The sequence below is a fragment of the Berghia stephanieae genome, chromosome 15 (genome assembly GCF_034508935.2).
Source record: "Berghia stephanieae isolate SIO BIC M18660-M18661 chromosome 15, UCSD_Bste_1.3, whole genome shotgun sequence".
NCBI lineage: Eukaryota > Metazoa > Mollusca > Gastropoda > Nudibranchia > Aeolidiidae > Berghia > Berghia stephanieae.
In genome coordinates this window covers 20,621,535-20,645,352 of record NC_088374.1, presented here as the reverse complement: position 1 = coordinate 20,645,352, position 23,818 = coordinate 20,621,535, and the positions used below count along the sequence as shown (strand labels likewise).

General features: G+C 37.8%; 1 protein-coding gene across 2 annotated transcripts in view; it reads right to left on the bottom strand.

Annotated features, from left to right (window-relative positions):
• The window catches only part of LOC144960521 (guanine nucleotide-binding protein G(q) subunit alpha), an 84,411-nt gene that overhangs the window by 57,421 nt on the left and 3,172 nt on the right, over positions 1-23,818 (bottom strand). For both annotated transcript variants that reach the window (XM_078893707.1, XM_078893708.1), the window contains exon 2: positions 9,381-9,641. The gene's annotated coding sequence lies outside the window, so the exon portion shown is untranslated. The remainder of the gene's footprint in view (positions 1-9,380; positions 9,642-23,818) is intronic.

Here is a 23,818-nt window from a genome sequence, read left to right as displayed (position 1 = left end):
GGATTACACTCAAATGTTTAGAAACCGATATTTATATAACAAAATAATAAATGTAATAGTACACAACAAAGAGATGATTTACATAGGAAAAAATATCATCTCCCAAAACTAAAACTATACACCTGACTGTTTCCCTCCCGGTCAAGGACTCCGGCCAGGGCCAGGACAAAACCGACTAATCCCAATTCTAAGACAAAGACAGAAAGCAACTCGGAAGAAAACAGATACAAGGGGATTGAAGACACAGTGTGACCTCCTGCCCACCACGGGAGGTCAAGGTCGCCACTCAGCAAAAGCGTCGTCTTCGAAACGACTTTTAAATCAATCCTAGTCACGGGAGGATGAGTGTTTGGTTTTGTTTTTAAAGGTTTTACGGCGCTTGCAACACATTTAGGTCATATCAGTGCCAGTAAAAAGGAAGAAAATATGATAGTAAAAAGTTCCAGAATTACAATTAAAGCACCCAAGAAAAGGCAAGACAAAGGGGAATTGGTTCAAATAAGAAACAGATGTACGAGTAGATTCAAAGAGGATACCATCAAAGTAATTAGTTTGAGATCACCTAAAAGTCTCATCCAGACACAAGCACAGGTCCACGCTAAGAGGACCGCATTCAAATGTATCTCCCAAAACTCTAACTATACATTTGACTGTTTCCATCCCAGCTAAGCTATCTGGAAAGGGCCCAGCAAAACCAAGTAATCTCATTCCAAGACAAAGACAGAAAGCAACTTGGAAAACAGATATAGGGGGATAGAAGTACCTCCCTGCCCACCCTGAGAGATCAGGAACCCCACCCAGAGAGGATGAGTGTGGTCGGTGACCGAAGGAACTCGCAATAGATTAATTTGACGCTATTCGTTTAGCTGAAAAAGAAAACCTCGCAACATCCGGATCTAATGTCACGTACAAACAACACACAGGAAACGGAGAGAGATTATCACCTTTTTGTACCAACACACAAAACTATGTGGTAACCTTTCACATTTCGTCTGATTTATACAATTTAGTGAGCAGCAATCACCAGAATGGCTGTCTAAAATCTATGACAAAGAGCTAAGAAGATGACTCCATAGGCCGAGACAAAACCTTTTAATCTCATCCAAAGACAAAGCAAAGACAGACACCATGGGAGGTCAAAAGACCCCACCCAGTGGTATTAGGCACCTTTGGAGGTCAAAAGACCCCACCCAGTGGTATTAGGGTGAGATGAACTATAAATAAGTTACAAGGGAATCCTGATAAATCCCACACCACCGGATAAGAGAAATTGATGGACTCGAAGCACATTTGATTTTATCCATTATCAATGGAACACACTTAGATAAAGAACAGAAAGTATGTTTGTTGTTTTTAAGGGTTTCACGGCCCTTGCAACACATTTAGGTCATATCAGCGCCAGTAAAAAGGAAGAAAATGGGATAGTAAAAAGTTCTAGAATTACAATTAAAGCACCCAAAAGAAATGCAGACAATGGGGAACTGGGAACAAAAATGGATCAGATGTAGATTCCAAGAGCATACCATCAATCAATGTACTTAGTCTGGGATCAGCTAAAAGTCTCATCCAGACAAAAGCACAGGAACCTAATACTAATAAGAGGAATACACTCAAATGTTTACAAATCATATATAATACATAAACGAAACATAATACAGTACTCAAAGAGATAATTTACAAGGGAAAAAATGTCATCTCCCAAAACTAACTATACATTTGACTGTTTCCCTCCCAGCCAGGGCCAGGACAAAACCAAGTAATCTCATTCCAAGACAAAGACAGAAAGCATGTTGGAAAACAGACATATGGGATAGAAGACACAATATGTACCTCCCTGCCCACTATGGGAGGTAAGGAACCCCACCCTGATATCATATCAGTAGTAGGGCTTTAAACTGGAAAAAAATCATAATCTTCAAGAAAAAAACAACACAATAATATTGGTGGCTTCAAAAAGATCTGATATAGATGGTGTGCGCTTGGCTAAGAAACTCACAACATTGCCATCCAGAAATACAACGGACCAACACACACAAAACTATGTGTAACCATGGACGTTTATAGTCTTGGTTAATATATACAGTTTAGTGAGAATTACTCATAAACTTGGATGGCAAAAAAAAAAAAAAAAAAAAAAAAAAACAATAACAAAGACCAGAGTGACATCAACTTCATTCTATCTATACTCATTAAATTAGTATAAGAGGCAAGTCTGTTTATCATGGAGAGATATGATGGCAAGTAAAACAATCCAACTGTTCTGCCTATTCGATGAATCGTCCCAAAGCACAAAACTAAGCATAACCTTAAAGGTCTAAAGTCTAATTGAGAGACTTTTGAAAGAACTTGTCACACACAAAGGGATCAAGATTAATTCCGGGTACAGTCAAGAATTTTTTTACAATTCCCCCTGATTACCAAGCAGTAAATGGGTAGCCGGGTCTGTTAGATCTGACGAAAAGTACTTTGCGATAGACTAGTGTCCTATCCAAAGGGTAACAAGCAATTGCTATTGCCCGTTTCAAGCTAAAGAAACTGGGATAAACTCTGGCTCCACTGGCCTAAAGCCTCTCAAGGACCTTTTCTTTATCACCCAACTGGCTATCTCTTAAAACAATAAACCAAAGGAATGCGTAAGCAATGGGAGCGATCTATATTAATGTCTTCGTCCAACCAAGACATCAATCACATGATATGTTGCTGTACGCGATTGGATATTTCTTAACAAATGTAAACACGCTACTTTGTTTGACAGTTGTAAACATACCCATGTGTCAAGCTGAACAAAATTACCAATCGTGATGTTAGTTATTTCGAAAGCTGTGAATACTTTTCATATGTGGGTCACTTTGAGCACATTTTGCAATGTGACCAATGACCTCGAGCACATGGAAAGGTAATATAGATCACCCTCACTGTCTATTAGCAACATCTCTATTGCATTAACCTCGGGTTTGCTAAGAGAACTCCACTGGCGTTCCATTGAGAAATATATAGAATATAAGATCTGTAGTATCGTTTTTAAATCACTGCACTCTGAGTGGTCTGGATACAATAATGACATGCTTAAATTCTACGTCCCAGTCAGAAATCTGAGATCAAAGTCTGATAATCACATACTTGTGAAGCCAATAATGACTCACAGAATTGGCGATCATGCGTTTGAATATTCAGCACCCCTTATCTGGAACTCCATTACACGTTATATCAGAGACAGTAATGATGCAGTTTTCTTTTTAAAAATTATCTTAAAACGTTTCTTTTTAATATATATAGCACTGTAGAATTATATTGCTTTGTTTTATATTCCATGTTTGAGTGGTTGTATGGTTGAGTAAAAGTTGCCACGTTATTGTTCAGACCTTTGAGCTTGTTGATATACGGGGTAAGGCACTGTATAAAAACCATATATTATTATTATCATCATCATCTTCATTAACAATTTACAGCAATTGAGATGATAAAGTATCATTGATACTCTAGCTCCCTAACTTCTGGAGAGCGAGAAACCGCATCTATTCGTTCCACCACACATCTAGTTTCTCACTGTCAGTATAATGACAGGGACAAATCGACGTGTACATGTATGCAGATTTCACACCCGAACCCGCTTATAGGCCTAGTATAACAATTGTTCGAATGGACAATATTTTGCTTTGTTTTTTTTCAGATTTCCATAATAACACAGAGCCCATTAGGGATTGAGCTATCAGACTTGCAAATAAGTGCATGTCGGGACAAATGCATTTTTTTAAAAGAGGAAATTCCTCCTCTTGACTCCAAAATCATGGTTTTTCGCAGGTCCAAAGAAAACTATTAGCACTGCCATATCCACCTGGATCTTATCCCAGGGTGTCCAGGGAAATCCAACCTTAAAATTTCCTACCTAGAAGTGAAATTTCCTACCAAGTGTTTTATCAATTCTTGCCATACCCACAGTGTTCTATACGCTTAAAAAGACAATCCTACTTAAAATAGGTTTTACCACCTCAATACAATCCATATTTCAAAGTAAGAGCAGAGGTGAAAATGACTGGTCACAAAAAGGAGGAAATTTCTCAGCGCACAGATCATGACCCATCCATACGACTATAATCTATAAATTTTTTGACAACATTCGGAGAAATTTCAAAAGTTTAAAAACTGACAGCGACATATAAAATCTTATCTACTTAGAGAATGGTATCATGTGATTATACAATGTCAACCGCCACAACCCACCCCCATTTTCACTTTTTAAAAATACTCTTATGAATTGTTGGTAGGTATGATGTGGTAGTAAGTTATTTGTTTTGTTTTTTTTGTTTTTTTTTAAGGGTTTTACGGCGCTTGCGACACATTTAGGTTATATCAGCGCCAGTAAAAAGGAAGAAAAAGGGATAGTAAAAGTTCTAGAATTACAATTAAAGCACCCAAGAGAAAGGAAGACAAAGGGGAATGGGAACAAATAGGGATCAGATGTGGATTCCAAGAGCATATCACCAATGTACTTAGTTTGAGATCATCTATGTCTCATCCGGACAAGCACAAAATCCAACAAAGAGGAATACACTCAAATGCTTACATTATACATTAAAAATAAATATAATAATACATAACAGAGAGAAGATTTACAAGGAAAATAATATCATCTCCCAAAACAATAACTATGCATTTGACTGTTTCCCTCTCAGCCAGGACTCCGACGCGGGCCAGGACAAAACCAGGTAACCTCATTCCAAGACAAAGACAGAAAGCTTGTTGGAAAACAGATTTCAGGGGATAGAAGACACAGTATGTACCTCCCTGCCCGCTATGGGAGGTCAGGATCCCCACCCAGGTAGTAAGTTAGGGCACTACTGGTAGAGATGATAATGTAGTGTTAGTAGTTGTAATGGTTGTAGTAGTGGTGATTGTGATGGTGGTAGGGATGATGATGTGGCAGTGGTTGCAATCGTGGTGGTAGGGATGATGATGTGATGGTAGTTGTAGTAGTGAAGTGGTAGGAATGATGATGGTATAGTGGTTGTAGTACGTAATAGTGGTAGTGTTAGGGATAGTGATGTGGTGGTTGTTCTAGCAGTGGTGGCATTGGTGGTAGGCACGGTGATGTGGTGGTGGTTGGAGTAGTTGTGGTGGTGGGTATGATGATGGTATGTATAGTGGTTGTAGTAATAGTGGTAGTGTTAGGGATAGTTATGTGGTGGTTGTTCTAGCAGTGGTGGCATTGGTGGTAGGCACGGTGATGTGGTGGTGGTTGGAGTAGTTGTGGTGGTGGGTATGATGACGTGGTAGTTGTAGTGATGGTATGGGATGTGGTAGTGGTGGTGATAGGGATGATGATGTGGTGGTGGTTGCATTTGTGAGTGGTGTTGGTGATAGGGATGATGATGTGGTTGTTTGTAGAAGTGGTGGTGGCAGGGATGATGATGTGGTGGCAGTTGTAGTAGTAAAATAATAACATTTTGTGCACAGCAGTTGTCCTTCATACACTTTTGATATCCCATTTTAAGCAAGAAATTCCTCGTTTTTCTCATTTTACAGGAAATTTCACCCTCAATCTCATTATTTCCAACTTTTCCGACCAAGTATGAAATTTCCGACCAATTTCCAACTTTCCGACTTCCCTGGACACCCTGTATCCGAAGCACGATTTTCTCAATCATATTATAAACATTTAAGTTTACAATCACCACCATTGTTTATATTATGACGACTATCCGAGAGGCGTGCTTATCTCAGTGTCTATCCCCAGCCGTAAGGGGAATTACAACAGACACAGATAACTTGATAAAACTTTCGTTCCATCCTGTGAGCCGAACAACATAACTGTCCTTTAATTTCCATTCATGTTGAGCCCAAGAGGGGGGGGGGGTGTATTGGTCAAGTGGTTAAAGCATTGCACTGTGACCAAGTTTGAGCCTGCTGCAGGTACTTTAATTATTTTTTTCCTTGGGCAAGATAATTAAAACCCAAAGTTGTTCACTTTAGAAATGTGGGTGAATCCTGTTGACATCAGACATCTTGTATATTCCTTCACAGAATGTCTTGGCGGCGATGGTATCTAATGATGCCGTGGTGGAAGGTGTAACGTTTTAAAACATTTTTTTTTTAGCTCAAGAGAGTTAAAAGACTACAACTATAAGTTGCAACGTATCCATTGTTAACTATGGTTGAAAGGTTAAATTTAATATACGAAAATAGATAAAATGGACATTCGGGTTTCCCCTTTGATAAAGGGGAAACCCGAAATTGTCATTTTATCTGTTTACGTATATTAAATTGAAGCTTACATTCAATTTCACATTGTTATTTATTTCTTCCGAGCTTCGAGCAGCAACATTTATATATGTTTGAAAGGGGTATTTTCATAAAATCATCATTGCCTTTTTTACCCAGGGTATAGGCCACAGACAAACAGTTTCCATCCTTCTCTATTCTGAGATAACTTTTTTTATCTCATTCCAGGTCTTACCACCTCTCTCTATATCAGCTTCTTTAATTCTTCTCCATGTTCCTCGTGGCCTTCCCCTTGATCTTCTGCCCTGAGGGTTCAAGTCCAATACTTTCTTTCATAAAATAAGCAACAGTAAACTTTAAACCCATGTCACCATATTGATTTCCAATGACTTTCCGCCAACAGAGGTAGGTAGTGCAAATAAAAAACAAGAGATGAAGTGAGTAGAAAAGTGCCAGAACACAATAGAGAATTTTAAAATTTTCGCGGCGGTGATGGATTTGAACCTGCGACCTTATTGGTACGACAACTCCGCCTGGCCAGTGAGAGCGTGACTCTACCGTATGAGCTATCCACAAACACAAAAATATTCGTATCAAACTCAAGTCATTCATTTCTAGAGCTCTCTCTCACCGACTGTAAATGTAACCTGGGCATGGGACTAATAAAAATCATGTAAAGAGTACAAATTATTATCTTCAATAAAGTTTGGGGCATATATATTGTCTGTGTAGAGTTAACCTTCAATGGAAAAGCAAGTTAACCTTCAATGGAAAAGCAAGTTAACCTTCAATGGAAAAGCAACCCCTCACTCAATCATAAAGACAGAAATGACCAAACAGAGCACTGAGTGAAACACACCTTTAACAGTGCATTTTTTCCCTCCTATTATAATATTATCACTCTGAGACAGACTGAATTAGAGCTTTTTATATAACTCAATATCCACTAAATGTACTCAAAGCGCTTAATAATAATAAGGGGTTCCAAGCCAACAGCAACAGTTTACACAAGGACGAGTCTAACGACAGTCGGTTAGACGCTATTACATTTTTTCCAACAAGGGACAACACTATTAACGACAGCCAGGTACTCATTTTATGGCCCAAGTATGGTCAGAGAACGTGACTAAAGTAATAAAGAGCTTCTTACGAGGATATTAACTATGCACCACTGCTCAAAGCAGGACTCGAACTCAGGGCCCCTCCGATCCGAAGGAGAATGTCAATCTGCAGTACATAGACGCACAACTTCAGACCAGAGTAACAGGCACAGCGAGAAGGTGGAGTATTTTAGTGATGATAACATATAACAAAAACATCATGAACTGCAATACTATTTAATACCGAGAAGATTGCCACATATTAAAATAAACCACAGTGTTGGGTCTCTGTCTTTTGGATCACCTCCATGAAAATGAGAGGCATTTGGCCATTGGGAAATGAGTGGCATTGGGCCATTGGGAAATGAGAGGCATTGGGCCACTGGGCGAGCAATTTTCGCAACACAGACTAAAAACTTCATTATTTCATATTGCATAAATTTTTATAGACTTTCCTGGACAGAGCGATATTGCCAGGGTTTTTGTGTCAACAACTTATAGTGGCTGAGGTAAGTGCTCTTTGACAAAAGGATAAAATGAAAAAAAAATGGATAATATCAAAATTAAGTAAAATAGCCATGAGGCCACGGCTATTCAGCCTTTTCCTAGATGACACTCCAGGGCTCTAGAAATTTTGAGGTCCCGTTTAAATTGATATAGGTATACGATCATTTGAATCATCGTTTCTACCAATTCTTCTCATGTCTCGTGAAAAGGACTCTTTTGTATAACAATTTGATGATATCCTTTGGATAGAATACTACTGGAGAAATAAACCAAGTCAACTGTACCTGGACTGACACGTGAAATCAGTTATTACGGGAGACCTTCCATAAGCTACTACATCCCAAGTATTCTTGTTCTAGTAGGGGGTTTTTGGGAGGGGGGAAACTTTTTTTTTTTTAAGTTTCCCTCCTTCCAAACCCCCTACTAGTTCTAGTGTAGGGGGTTGGGGGGGGGGGGGGGGAGACTTTAAAAAAAAAAAAGTTTTCCCCCTCCCAAACCCCCTACTATAACAAGAATACTTGGGATGTAGTAGCTTATGGAAGGTCTCCCCCTATTACTATTACTATTATTTTATACCTACTATAATAGCACAAGAGAATTTAATTTTAATATCAAGCGATCCAAAAATCACTCTCTTACTCTTACTCATATTTAGACACTCATTATGAATGGAAGATAACAGGATAGGAAATTGTCCATGGGCTCACACTAACCATGGAGTGGTGCGGTGGCGATGTAAAAATATATACAGGTCTGACATCCAACCACTTATGGGCCTAGTTTAAAACATTGTTGTAATGGACAATATTTTATACATTTTTGAGACATCCATTTCCATTACAGAATGACCCCATACCATAAAGAACTCAGTGAACTGTGTGTCATGATATCAGACCTGCAAATAAGAAAAAGTGTACATCGAGTAGTGGCGATCGTGCCACTTGTCAAATTATTGAGGGATGGACCATTTTGTATAGAAACCAGTCTGTGCTAGTGCTAGTGCTATGCGTGGTACGGTAAATGTAAATATCTGATAGATAGTAACAGTAATAGAGAGCTAGAAATCGAACCATTCTTCTACGGAAGAACCTCGAGAAGGTACACACCAAGTAAAATTATCTATGAATGAATGAATGTGAATGGTAGAGGCACGTATAGGAGTAGATATAAATATAAATTATAAAGAGTAAAGAGGACGATAATAATAATAATAATAATAATAATAATAATAATAATAATAATAATAATAATAATAATAATAATAATAACAGAGCAATTCGCTCATGGCGACAGCGAAAAAAATCACCGGCAGATTCTGCGATTTTCACAAGGCACTATCATTCTGGCTGCCTCCTTCGTCTCGTCCTCACTTGCTCGCACTCACTCTATCGGGATCTACTAGCGGATACTTTCCATGGAGGGACTGCCATCACGACAAAAATCAGGAAATCCAATCTGAGAAAGACCTGACGGGAACTCCTTTCAAACTAAAGACTAAACACCGAACCACAACAATCACTTTCAAACATATTTAAAGATATAAACATCACTCACCTTTATAGAAGAATCAAACAAATGCAATCCACCATCTTCTTCATCCTCAGCACCATTACGCTTTCATCAATAATTTGATTGGAAAGAGAGGCGTTCACTGGTTTCTGCTCCGCAGCGACTCTCTCGTCCTGAGATCAGTCCAGCAGAACACGCTCACACACCAACACACACACACACTCAATCCAACGATTGTTAGGCTAAAATATAATCCCAATGGTTCGAATCGCTCAGAGAAAAAAAAAAGCTAGCCACTGGTCTAACCTGTATAGAAACAGATGAAAGGAATAACAATTTTATTAGAATAATATTTTAACTCATGGCCTTTTACTTTTCACTGTTCAAAATAAATATGATTGTGTTGACTCGTGAACTACACACAAGATCGCTACCCAGGGTATCTCGAAACTCGACACACAAGTTGAAGATCAAGATTACCAGATATGCATGCAAAATGCCAAAGCAAATCGCGGACATATTTTCTTTTCTTTTTCAAATTTCTTCATTTTAACCTTCTTTTTTTTAAAAAAACAATTTGCTAATATTTTTTATATGTTTAATTTCTGTTAAAGAAATTTAATCGGAATTTTATACCGTTTTCATAGAAATCTACAAACTTTATAAAGCTTACAAAACAATCAATTTTTAATACTCGGTAAATGCCAAGTAAGTGCCATAATGATGATGATGATAATAACAATAATAATAACAATAATAATAATAATAATAACAATAATAATAATAATAATAATAATAATAATAATAATAATAATAATAATGATGATGATGATGATGATGATGATGATGATGATGATAATAATAGTAATAATAATAATTATGACCATTTTTTTCACTATTTTCTTCGTTCTCAAAATCCCGACTTTATACAGTTTATACAGTTATTTGGTTACAAATCATATGGAGTGCCTGGTATTTTGGGTAGTTATGTTTAAGTAATCCACAGTGATTTACTTTATTAATTTTGTTTCTTATGAATACAAAAAAGCGAAATAAAATGTATTCCTTTTTTTTTTTTTTTTTTTTTTTTTTTTTGGTTTAAATAGGGTTGGGGAGTCAATATTGTTCCCTACAGCCCTTGCTAAATTTTTGCCATCGTACACAAAACCACGGTAAAATCTAAAAATTATAAAACTATTTTTTACGGATTGATTTTCGAGTTAACTTGCAAACCTTTTTGAATTAAGGGTAAATATATCAGACATTGATTTTTAAAAAAATAATTATTATTAAATCGGCTAGGGCTTGATGATCAGCCAGCCCTTTGATTTGATGAATCGCCATCGCTACTTACTTACTTACTTACTTACTTATCCGAACCAGCGACCACCTGAGCTCTAGCCCTTCAGTCTTGTGCCATGACGTAGAAGTTAGACGTCTTTTGTCGTTGTTCAGTTGTTCCAGGTGACTATAAAGTGTGTTACTGATGCTTGGATTTGGTGGGAGGAATGTGCATCTCAGGTCTTCAAGAGGTTGACATTCAAGCAAGTGGTGTGTTACTGTTTCATTGGGGTGTTGACATAGGGAGCAGGAAGGGGATGTGTCTTTTGTAATTTTGCTTAAATTGGTTGGTGAGCGGTATGTGTTGTGTTCTTAGTTGAAAGATGATGCTTTGCTGGTGTCTACAGATTGTATTACCGGACCTATTTTGAACATCGATACGCTAACTCATAAGATCCGTTTCGATAGGATATATAATATAATATGCTAATTTGTGACCCTCCGTCTCAAAACGGTATTATGTCGGGATGATTTAGACCCCAAAAAGTGAATTTAGAGACAGATTGGTGAGAAATTGGACCTTAGAAGTTTTTGCAAAGCAAGAAATAGTCTTTATACTCCAACATAACGTACAGAAATTAAACCCAAGTTGGATATTTGTGGCTATGAATTCAATTTCCCTTACCGAGTGGATCCCGACATAATACCGCTTCCATACTGGTGGTAGCCGAGGTCCTAGGATTGAGAGTTTTTACCAAGATGAGGGTCATTTAAATCGATCGATATAATTTGAAGGAAGGGTTTTGTGGCCAAATTTTTAAATACGTGTCTTTCTAGAATTCCGCAGGTAACCGATTAACCAAAGGATTTCGTCAAAATACAAGGTCAAACCAACAAAAGAAAGCTAAATTTGAGTTGTATTCAATAGTTCAACCAATGGGATCGGTCGTTTTCTCGAGAATTGGATTCAATAGTCTGATGTCACGTCGCCCAGCAACGGCGGCCATAATGGTTCTAAACAAAGAAAATCTGTACTTTTTTATTCTTCATGCTGGCTAGAACTTTTCACATGTCATGTGATCAGAACGTGTAAAAGTCAAAACATGATCAGATTTATAATGGGGTTTTATGCTTTTATGCTCGTCGGAGAAATATTTCATAAGGGCGCCCGCCATTGTTCCGATAGTTTAGAGCCAGTTACTAAGTTACCATGCGTCATTACGAGGGAAGTGACGTCACGACTGTTGAAGAGTATTACTAATGACAAGTTTGTCGTACTCTGGAAAAACTCATATTTAAAAAATTGGCCAGAGACCTCCTCCTTCAAATATCGATTGATTTAAATGACCTTCACCTTGTTTTTTTTTTTTTTCTAGAGCACGACAGACAGACAGACCGTGGCCTTCGTAAAGTTATGGCCTGATACTGACCAAAAAATGACGTCAAAATGCCAGTCTTTTGCTACAAAAGAAAACAAATCGTGAGTTGAATTCAATAGTTCTACCAATGAAATGACTTGTTTCCATGAGCTCTACTAACGACAACTCACTAATGACGTCAAACTGCCAGTCCTTTTGGATTTCAGTATCAGGCTATAACATAACGATGGCTACGGACAGACCCCCCTACAATCACAGCCATAGTTAACTCATAGCCTGACACTGACCAAAAAATGACGTCAAAATGCCAGTCTTTTGCCCACAAAAGAAAACAAATCGTGAGTTGTATTCAATAGTTCAATCAATGAATTAACTTGTTTCCTTGAGCTCTTCTAACGACAACTCACTAGGCGGTGCAAAAAACAAATACAAAAAAAAAAAAACAAAAAAAACAAACAAACAAACAAACCGGATATTCCCTACCAACAGACAAAACTATGTGTGTCTTTAAAGGATCCTTGTCCTCAGTGTATTCTAATACTGCTAAGTTATTTCGCATGGTTTCATAAACGCAAGTTATCTACAGCTAATTTGGCATACTTGCCAAAAACTATCTGGTAATCAAGATTGAAAAAAAAAAGGGGGGGGGGTGGAAGAGAGGAAAGATACACACACACACACACACACACACACACACACACACACACACACACACACACACACACTCACACACACATTCGCCGCCGGTTATGGGGGAACAGCAGGGAGAGGCGTCAATCGATATTGGTACTCAGTACAATGGAGCACGCCTATGCAGTACGCCCGACGAGTGTCTGTCTCATTGATGCAACTCCAAACAAGCAATGGAAATATTATTATCAACAAATTAGATCAGAAGGACGTGAGTGTATGACACGCCTCCCCCCCCCCCACCCCATATTTTATTCTTTTAAAATATTTTTCTCTTTCTTTCTTTTTATTTTATTTATAGATAATCTTAAACTGCGAATTTTTTGTTAGTGTTAGAAAGAAATATATGAAGCAAATATCAGTTAATCAAAAATTACAATGATGCAAATTTTTTTGGGTTATTTTTTAAAACTGCCTTTTCTTTTTATTTATTTATTCATTCATTCATATATTATTTATTTATTTATTTATTTATTTATTTATTCATTTATCATTGTTGTCTTTAGTTTTTAAATCACCGAGTCCTTCCTTGGAAGTGTGAACCGAATCCTCCAGAGGATGGATATATGTATATGTGTATATTATATATATATATATATATATATATATATATATATATATATATATATATATAATAATAATAATAATAATAATACACATTTATATAGCGCTCATTCTCGTGTAAAACACAAGCTCTGGGCACTTTACAATATAAATATCAATTTTAAGTGAAAAAAAAAAAAAAAAAAAAAAAAAAAAAAAAAATAATAATAATAATAATAATAACAACAATAATAATTCATAGCCAAATCAAGGATTCATATAGAGTCAAGAAAAACAAATACAGTAAAAATGTGTCTTCAGATTCTTTTTAAAAGTAGGCAAAGATTTGCACTCCCTCAGACCACGTGGCAGTTCATTCCAAATCTTGGGGCCGAAACAAGCAAACGATCTATCACCAAATTTTGTTCTTGATCTTTTTTCCGAAATTTTCGTTTGGTCATTACATGATCTTAAAGTGTAATTTTCAAATTTACACATGACCACGTGATCTGTGAGATATGCCGGTCCTATACCAGCCAAACACTTATAAACAAGACACGCTGCTTTGTAATATGTGCGCTTTTCAATGGGCAACCAATGGAGAGATGCCAACAAAGGGGTTGCATGATCAAATTTTTTTTTGCCAAAAACTAATCTTGCTGCACTGTTTTGCAGCAGTTGTAATTGTTTAATAGAAGCCTGAGGCAAGTTGACAAGCAGCGAGTTACAATAATCTAGTTTCGAAAAAATGAGGGAAACAACCAATGTTTTACATGTTCCAATTGCAATATACTGACGGATCGAACTGATTTTCTTCAATTGAAAGTATAAAGATTTACAGAGAGCAGAAATGTGAGCTGACATTCTCATTTCTGAATCAAAATAGACACCCAAATTTTTCACAGTCTTTGAAACTTTGATCTTTTCTCCCCCAATCAACACCTCAAGACCATCATTCACCTTCAACTGTCCTCTATTTCCCACAATCATCACTTCTGTTTTTGACTCATTCATTTTCAATTTGTTTGCATCCATCCACTCTTTCACATCCGTCACACATTCTTCCACACGTTTCACAATATTTTCGAGATTTTTAGTTTTATCAGTAGCATAAAGTTGCGTATCATCTGCATAGAGATGATAGCGCAGCCCATGACCAGTGATGACATTAGATAATGGAGAAGTATACAAAACAAAAAGAATTGGACCCAAAACAGAGCCTTGAGGAACACCAAAAGACAATGTATGTTGACGAGAAAGTTTATCTAAAATCATAACCTGTTGCTTTCTGCCATCTAAATAAGATTCAAACCACTGCAAGACAGTCCCAGACAAGCCAAAAGTTATATTAAGTCGTTTAATGAGAATACCGTGATCAATAGTATCAAACGCCGCCGAAAGGTCTAACAATGTCAGAAGAGAAACAGAACCTTTATCTAAAACATCAAGCAAATCACTCGCAACACAGCACAGAGCAGTTTCTGTGCTGTGGTAAGAACGATAAGCTGACTGAAATTTTTCCCATAGATTGTTTTCATGGAGATGTTGTGAAAGACGTCTGAGTACAACTTTTTCAAGGATTTTAGAAAGAAATGGCAGATTTGAGACGGGACGGTAGTTACTAAGGTCATTTACATCGAGATTTTGCTTTTTTATGAGAGGCTTTACAATTGCATGTTTATAGATATCTGGGACTTGTCCTGAGATAAGTGACTGATTTATAATATAAGTTATGCAAGGTATCAATTCAGGAAGACATAATTTCAAAATATTAGTTGGTAAAGGATCTAAATCACATGACTTCGAGGAAGATGAAAAAATTATTTTAGAAATCTCTTCTTCAGTTGTTTCTTTAAAACAAGAGAATCCCTGTGAACCCGAAAAAGGGTGGAAATTTATATTTTCATTTTGCACGAGGTCCAAATTGTTCCGAATTTTTGATATTTTTCCCGAAAAGAAATCTGAAAATGCATCCGGCTGCTTTTCTACCGGGATATTAGTGGGTAGACACATGCCCTTTTCTTCCCCTAAAAGTTCCTTTGAAACAGAGAAAAATTCCTTAGTGTCCCTCACTGATGACAGTTTCGTGTTATAATAGTTTCTTTTTGCTTTTTTGCAGGTGGTTTTATACTTATGTTTTTTTGCTATATATATCAGCCGGTCAATCTCAAGGCCCGATTTTCTCCACGATGCCTCTGCATTCCTTTTTTCCCTTTTGGCAGTTTTTTCACTCTGGTTAAACCACGGAGACGGTTTCCTGGAATTTATTATTCTAGTTGTCTTTGGCGCATGCCTGTCGATGACGTTGCGCAGTACCTCATCCGTTTTCTGTGCTGATGGTATATCCATTCTTCCTAGTTCCTCTGACAGATTGTTTTTGAAGGAACTAATGTCTATTCTTTTAGTATCCCTAGACACTATCTTGACTTTCTTTGCTTTCTCTTTGATGCATTTGAGAGTTGCCAGAATCAGATTGTGGTCTGAAATTTCTTTTTTGATATTTTTAATTGATTCAACAAGCGAGGGTGTATCAATGATGAACCAGTCCAAGATGTGCCCCAATCTTTGAGTTGGAGAGGTCACTAACTGAGTCAGGCCATGTTCATTCAGCATATTTTTTATAATTTTAACGAGACTATTCTGATCAACATCAAACTGAATATTAAAATCGCCGATAAAAGTTTTTCGCTTATTTGATGTGTCTTTTGATACAAAATCTGAAAATTCGTCAGCAAAATCATTCTGTCTCAGTTTGTTCTTTTTGCTTGGGGGTGGTCTGTAGATACAAGTGATTAAAAATGAAATTTGAGGGTAGGTCAATGTGGTTTGGACACACTCGAAACTTTTGAACGAAATTGGCCTGTTTTGTATTTTAGACGAAAGAGCGTGTTTGTATATGATGGCATGATGATATATATATATATATATATATATATATATATATATATATATATATATATATATATATATATATATATACATTGTGCAATTGATCTCCTTGCTTCAGAATGATGGAATCTTTTTTTCTCGCCTAAACCATTTTTTACTCACTTTGTATGTTGTAATTAATTTGTATGAATTATTTCTCGAAAGCCTAAAAATAAATAAACTTTAAAACTTGTCCTTTTTTGGATATAAATTATATGTCTGGCACTTTTACATACATGGTTTATTTGTTTTTTTTTTGTTTTTTTTTTTTTTTTTTTTTTTTTTTTGTTTTTTTTTTTGTTGTTGTTGTTTTTTTGAGTCTCAGAATTTTAATACATAAATAAAATTATTAAATATGCTTCACCGTCTCGATGGACGCTTGCCGTGAAAGTGTGCGTCACTTCGAGTTTGTCTAGTGCAAGTGTACTTAGCTTCAGAATGTCATCGTGTGTGTTCAGGTGCTGAGACAGCAGCCTCTTATGGTTCTCACTACTATGTTATGACGATCAACCCAATCAGCAAAGTCCGGTCCGCATTCGTGCACCGTCGCGAACCCGCCGGGTAGCATCGTCACAACACACCTTTCGACTAGATGCTCTGCCATCTCGGGTTCTTGCCCACAGAGTGGACATATTGGACAGGTAGTAAGACCCTACCGATGTAACGCACTTGACGTTAGGCAGCTCCTCGACCGAAGCCGATTCGCAGCCACCCAATGTCTCCTCTTACTGGTATCAAAGCCTGCTGAGGCAGTTGGGTGTTTCCTTGTGTTGTTTCTAAATATATTTGATATTTTTTGAGATACTGGTCGTAAGTACAGATCACCCATCATCCATCTTTTACGCCCAGTTATCATAGTAAAAAAAAAACAAAGAAAGTAGTCCTTCAAAGCCTTTAGGCTCATGGAGCAGGAGTTTATCCCGGTTACTATAGCGAGAAACGGAAAAAAATAGCAATTGCTTGCTATCCTTTGGATAGGACGCTAGTCTATCGCAAAGTACTTTCCGGGAAATCTAACAGACTCAGCTACCCATTCACTGTTGTATGTGGACAAGGGAGAGGGGGGAGGGGAGGTTCAGAAAAAAAATCCCGACTGAACCCGGGATCGATCTTCGTCTTTTTGCGTGTGAAGCGAGTGCTCTACCAACTGAGCTAACGTGACCCCCCCCCCCCCCCCCCCCCCCCGCCCTCTCCCTTCCCGTTATCATAGGAGTCTGCCTATACATCCTGCAAATAAAACACACTTATGTCACCTAATTATTCAATATGTAACACATTCCTTGTTCATTCAATGTTCGGAAAACTGGTAACAAACTTTCAAGTAGTTTTGAACCGGAAGAGAGGAAAGTGTGTGTGACGTCATGACTTTTGCATCCCATTCGGCATAGTTATTTATTGTGGTCATTCATCTCATTACGACCGGGTGAACCTGAATCACGTTTGTTTTTGTTTGTTTTTTAAAGGCCTTTACGCGCTTGCAACACATTTAGGTCATATCAGCGCCAGTAAAAAGGAAGAAAATGGGGTTGTCAAAAAATTATAGAATTATATACAATACAACAACAACAACAACAACAACAGCAGCAACAAAAACAAATAACAACAATATTAACAACCAAAACAAAATTATAACACCATCAATTGAAACAACAGCGACAGCAATAACGACAGCAACAATAACAACCCCATCACCACCACAACAACAAAACAGAAGCAGCAACAGCAACAACAACTGCAAAAACAAAAAAAAAACAATGAGAACCAAACTAAAGCAATAACAAATATAAAAAAGGTTATAACAACAACAACAACAACAACAACAAAGAGAACAACAACAGCGATAACAACAACAACAACAACAACAACAAAGAGAACAACAACAGCGATAACAACAACAACAACAGCAATAACAAAAAAAACAAAAACAATGATAACCAAACTAAAGCAATAACAACTATAACAACAACAACAACGACAACAACAACAGCAACAACAAGAACGATAACATCAACAACAACAATAACAGAAAATTGACAAGAGGGGCGTCCGTTCCTGGATGGGAGTTGCTGTAACTGATTATCGATCGATACCAGCATTCCTAAATCAATAAATTAATCGATACTCGCGAGTGTGAAACGATTAACGGCCGTAAGCAAGCGCCCATCGTCAGGCAGGCGTGATTTTATAACACCAGCACCACAGATCTAACGCATTGTAGAGTGTCAGCGATTCGGCCTTGGGCACCAATTTCTGATAGTTGCGGCAGGGCAGACAACACTCGGACTATCTCTGAGAGTTTCCAATGCTAATGTAAAATATGTAGACATATTATCCTATCCATCGGATAATAATAATAATAATAATAATAATAATAATAATAATAATAATAATAATAATAATAATAATAATAATAATAATAATAATAATAATAATAACGACGACGACGACGACGACGACGACGACGACGACGACGACGACGACGATGATGATGATGATGATGATGATGATGATGATGATGATGATGATGATGATGATGATGATAATAATAATAATAATAATAATTCTTTTTTAAACTTGAGCTTTTATATAGCGCAATATCCACTAAACGTGCTCGAAGCGCGATTCAAGGGGAAACACGTAACATGTAGAACAAGACATGACGCCTGTTAGGCGATATTGCAATTTGTCCAGACAGGCACTCATTTTACACCTGAGTACGGATGAGAATGTGAGTAAAGAGCCTTTTCTGGGGACTCAACAAGGCGAGTGTCATACCACTTGAACACATAGCCCAGATCTGTCTAGCTGAACATTTAAAAAATCTTTGTTTTAAGTAAATAAAAATAATAGTCGCTAGAGTTAAATTTATATATCAACAATTTCCCCTCACCTGGTTAACTTAAAAGGACACTTCCGGGTCCTTACAATATAGTCTTCAAAAGTCTGATGTCACATCCGCCCAGAGCGAGCAGCTTGGTTCTAAACAAAGAAAATCGGTACTTTTTATTCTTCAAGCTGGCTAGAACTTTTTCACATGTCATGTGATCAGATTGTACAAAAGTCAAAACATGATCAGATTTATAACGTTTTTCTCCTCTGGATACACTTAATTTTATGGTCGTCGGAGAAGTAATTCATAAGGGTGTCCGCCATTGTACCGATAGTTTAGAACCAGTTACAAGTTACTATGCGTCATTACGAGGGAAGTGACGTCACGACTGTTGAAGCCTATGACGGAGCCTGAAACTGGAGCCAGAATTTCGGACTTCTACGAATATTTCGTCCTAGTGGACAGCTCTGACATAATCGCACTTATACTTAAAAATTGAAATTCTATATACCGCAATAGGGAATGAGATTAGCATAAGAGTAGCGTCCCTTGGTTGGACGTCACCCATAGTCTGTGACGTCACCGGCCGAAAAGTTATTAGAGAGAGAGAACGTCATGTTGGTTGTGCGCATGCGTCTCTCGTCCTCGCTTCCGGTGAAAGCGGCTTGAGACACTTCAAAACCAAATTGTCGTTCTCTCTGTAAGGTGACGTCCAATCAAGGGGCACTACTCTTCCCCTAATTTCATTCCCTATATCCACTAAACGTGCTCTAAGCGCTTTACAAGACGTCTCTGGCCAGCAGCAACACTTAACATGTAGGACGGGACATTATGACGCCTGTTGGGCGATACTACATTTATTTTTTTTTTTCGAACAGAGACAACGCTGTTAACTGCCATGTACTCAATTTACACCGGAGTACGGTGAGAGAATGTGAGTAAAGAGCCTTTTCCAAGAACTCAATAACTATGCGTCGAACGAGCGAGGCTCGAACCCAGGACCTTCCGGTCCGAAAGCGAGTGTCTTACCACAAGACCACATAGCCGCAATTTTACATCAACACATACCATCAATAATAAATCCTGTCAACCACCCTTTTTAATGTTTATTCTGTTGAGCTCACTCAACCCTAACACCGACTACATCCGTAGTTTACCCGGGTTACTTTGACCCCATGTATATTTATTACAATTTTTCTGAGACAAATTAAAGGCGTAGTATCAACGCTAATGTTTTATAGTTATTACACGTTAATTGAGCTTTTATATAGCGCAATATCCACTTAACGTGCTCAAAGTGCTTTACAAGGGGTCCCTGGTCAACAACAACATTTAACATGTAGGACGAGACATGACGCCTGTTAGGCGATATTACAATTTTTCGGACAAAGACAACGCTGTTCACGGCCAGGTACTCATTTTACACCTGAGTACGATGAGAGAATGTGAGTAAAGAGTCTTTTCCAAGGACTCAACTATGCGTCGAGCGAGGCTCGAACCCAGGAATTTCCGATCCGAAAGCGAGTGTCATACCACTACACCACATAGCCGCACGTTAGTGGTAGTTGACTAAAGCTATCTATTCTACATACTCATTTTTAATATATTTTTTTTGCAATGTTGAAAAGTCGCAAAAATCTCTAGAATAGAATAGAGTGAGTTAACGCTCTCATCGCGTCACTCAATAATTTAGACAACGGTTCTGTGTAAACGTAGTAGGGGAATGGACTGACGGTAAACACGAATACAAATTCAGAACCGTTTCGTAGTTTCGTTAACTTATTAATGATATATCTATTCCTTCTTTCTGGTCTTTTGTTTTGTTTTTGTTTTTGTTTTTTTGTTTTTTTTTTTTTGTTATTTTTTTTTTTAATAGGGTTTTTTTAATAGTAGTAGTAGTGGTAGTAGTAGTAGTAGTAATAGTAGTAGTAGTAGTAGTAGTAGTAGTAGTAGTAGTAGTAGTAGTAGTAGTAGTAGTAGTAGTAGTAGTAGTAGTAGTAGTAGTAGTAGTAGTGATTACTATATACAGGTCTGACATCCGAACCCACTTATGGGGCCTAGTTTAACAATGTTGTACCCAATGGACAATATTTTGCCTCATTTTTTTTTCTTTTTTGAGATTTCCATTACAACAATGCGCCCCATAAGGAATTGGGTTATCAGACCTGCAAATAGGTGGTGGGATCCACGAATCAACGACGTTGTTCCCAGCTGCCAACGTTATTTATTTTTTAAAAATCGAACACAGAATTATCTACTGGCAAATCTAAAATTATAAAATTATTTTACTGGGCTGATGTAATAATATGAGGAATTTGCAAACAGTTTAAAAATGTAAAAAATGTGACCCTCCGTTTCAAAACGGTATTATGCCGGGATGATTCAGACCCCAAAAAGTGAATTTAGAGATAGAATGATGAGAAATTGGAGCTTAGAAGTTTTTGCAGTGCAAGAAATAGTCTTTATACTCCAGCATAACGTACAGAAATTAAACCCAAGTTGGATATTTGTGGCTATGAATTCAATTTCCCTTACCGAGTGGATCGCGACACAATATCGCTTCGATACGGTGGGTCACAAATGTAAGCGTGATTCAATTTATTAAACGTTGACTCATAATTGGATTCAATAGTTTGATGTCACGCCGCCCGGTAACGGCGGCCATCTTGGTTCTAAACAAAGACAATCATTACCTTTTATTCTTCATGCTGGCTAGAACTTTTCATATGCCTTTTGATCAGAATGTGTAAAAGTCAAAACATGATCAAATTTATGTGGTTTTTTTTCTCCTCTGGATACGCTTTTATGCTCTCCAGGGACATATTTCATACGGGCGTCCGCCATTTTCCCGATAGTTTAGAGCCAGTGTTACTAAGTTACCATGCGTCATTAGGAAGGAAGTGACGTTACGACTATTGAAGAGTATTGCCGGACCAATTTTAATCGTTGATGGCTCAAAAGATTTGTCTCGATCTATCTTTATTGATAATAACAAGAAATGAAGTGAGTGGGAAAGTGCCAGAAGACAACAGAGAATAAAAACTTCGCGGCGGCAATGGGGGCTCGAACCTTACTGGAATTAAAGGAAACGCGCTATAATATAGTAGGTTAGAGATCGAGTCGTGACGTCACACCTTCTACTCTTCCGGTTCCAAACTAATTGGAAGTGTTCTGTAACCAGTCCGCTGGAGGAAAAGATAATGAGTAGGTTTCACATTTAATCATATGAGGTGGCATAACTATTTGTGACCCACCGTATCGAATTGGTATTATGTCGGGATCCACTCGGTAAGGGAAATTGAATTCATAGCCACAAATATCCAACTTGGGTTTAATTTCTGTACGTTATGGTGGAGTATAAAGACTATTTCTTGCATTGCAAAAACTTCTAAGGTCCAATTTCTCATCATTCTATCTCTAAATTCACTTTTTGGGGTCTGAATCATCCCGACATAATACCGTTTTGAGACGGAGGGTCACAATTTTCAGTAGCAGGATTCAGCAGGGGCAGCGTGGCTCAGCGGTAAGGGCTTTGCTTCCTACCCGACAGGTACGGAGTTCGATCACCCGCCGCTGCGCTGTTTACCCTTGAGCAAGTCACCTGCCCTTAGCTCACTTTGCGGTGCTGCTCTGCGGCTGACGCCTGGGTTTTCCAGTCTTCCCCTGGAATAGGCCATAAAGACAAATTTCACCTTGGGGATGAATTAAGGGATTTAAAAAAAAAAATTAAATGTAGGGAAATTCTTAGAATCACGAGACGTACAAGAACGAGAATGGATGATATTTATGACCCTTCGCCTCAAAACGGTATTAAGTCGGGTTGGTTAAGATGTTGAAAATTTAATATATAGCTAGATATATCAGACTTGTGTTGAGTTTGTATGTTTTATTTAGGAGAATGGATACCATATTTTAGGATGCTAATGCCAATAATTTATATTTTTGACCAGTTTAACATTAAATTCAACTTTTAAGCATCTGGTTCGTTCCGACATAATACCGTTTTGAGAGGATGGGTCACAAATTTACTTACGACCAGCATTTATTTAGACTAGAAAATAAGATGCCATCGATCTGAAATCTGAAACCAGAAAAGATCAAATACACAAGGTATGTATTCAGTCCTCCAGAAGAGTGGTTTTACACTTCCAACGGGGTTGGAACCAGTTTTTTGACATCTCACTTTTGTCCCCTATTGTTGTGCATGGATATTTATCTATTCTTATTTTCACGCATGTCGACGGAAATTAAATGTGTGCGACTATGTGGTCTAGTGGTATGACACTCGCTTTCAGATCGGAAGGTCCTGGGTTCGAGCCTCGCTCGGTGTACAGTTGGGTCCTTGGAAAAGGTATTATGTACTCACATTCTCTCACCGTACTCTGGTGTAAAATGAGTACCTGGCCGTCAACAGCGTTGTCTCTGTCGGATAAAAATAGTAACATCGCCTAACGGGTGTCATGTTTCATTCTACATGTTACTGTGCGGCTATGTGGTCTAGTGGTATGACACTCGCTTTCGGATCGGAAGGTCCTGGGTTCGAGCCTCGCTCGACGCATAGTTGAGTCCTTGGAAAAGACTCTTTACTCACCGTACTCAGGTGTAAAATGAGTACCTGGCCGTTAACAGCCGTGTCTTTGTCCGTAAAATTGTAATATCGCCTAACAGGCGTCATGTCTCGTCCTACATGTTAAATGTTGCTGTTGACCAGGGACCCCTTGTAAAGCGCTTTGAGCACGTTAAGTGGATATTGCTCTAAATAAAAGTTCAATTAAAAAAAAAAAAATTTTTTACTTGTTGCTGTTGGTCAGGGACCCTTTGTAAAGTGCTTT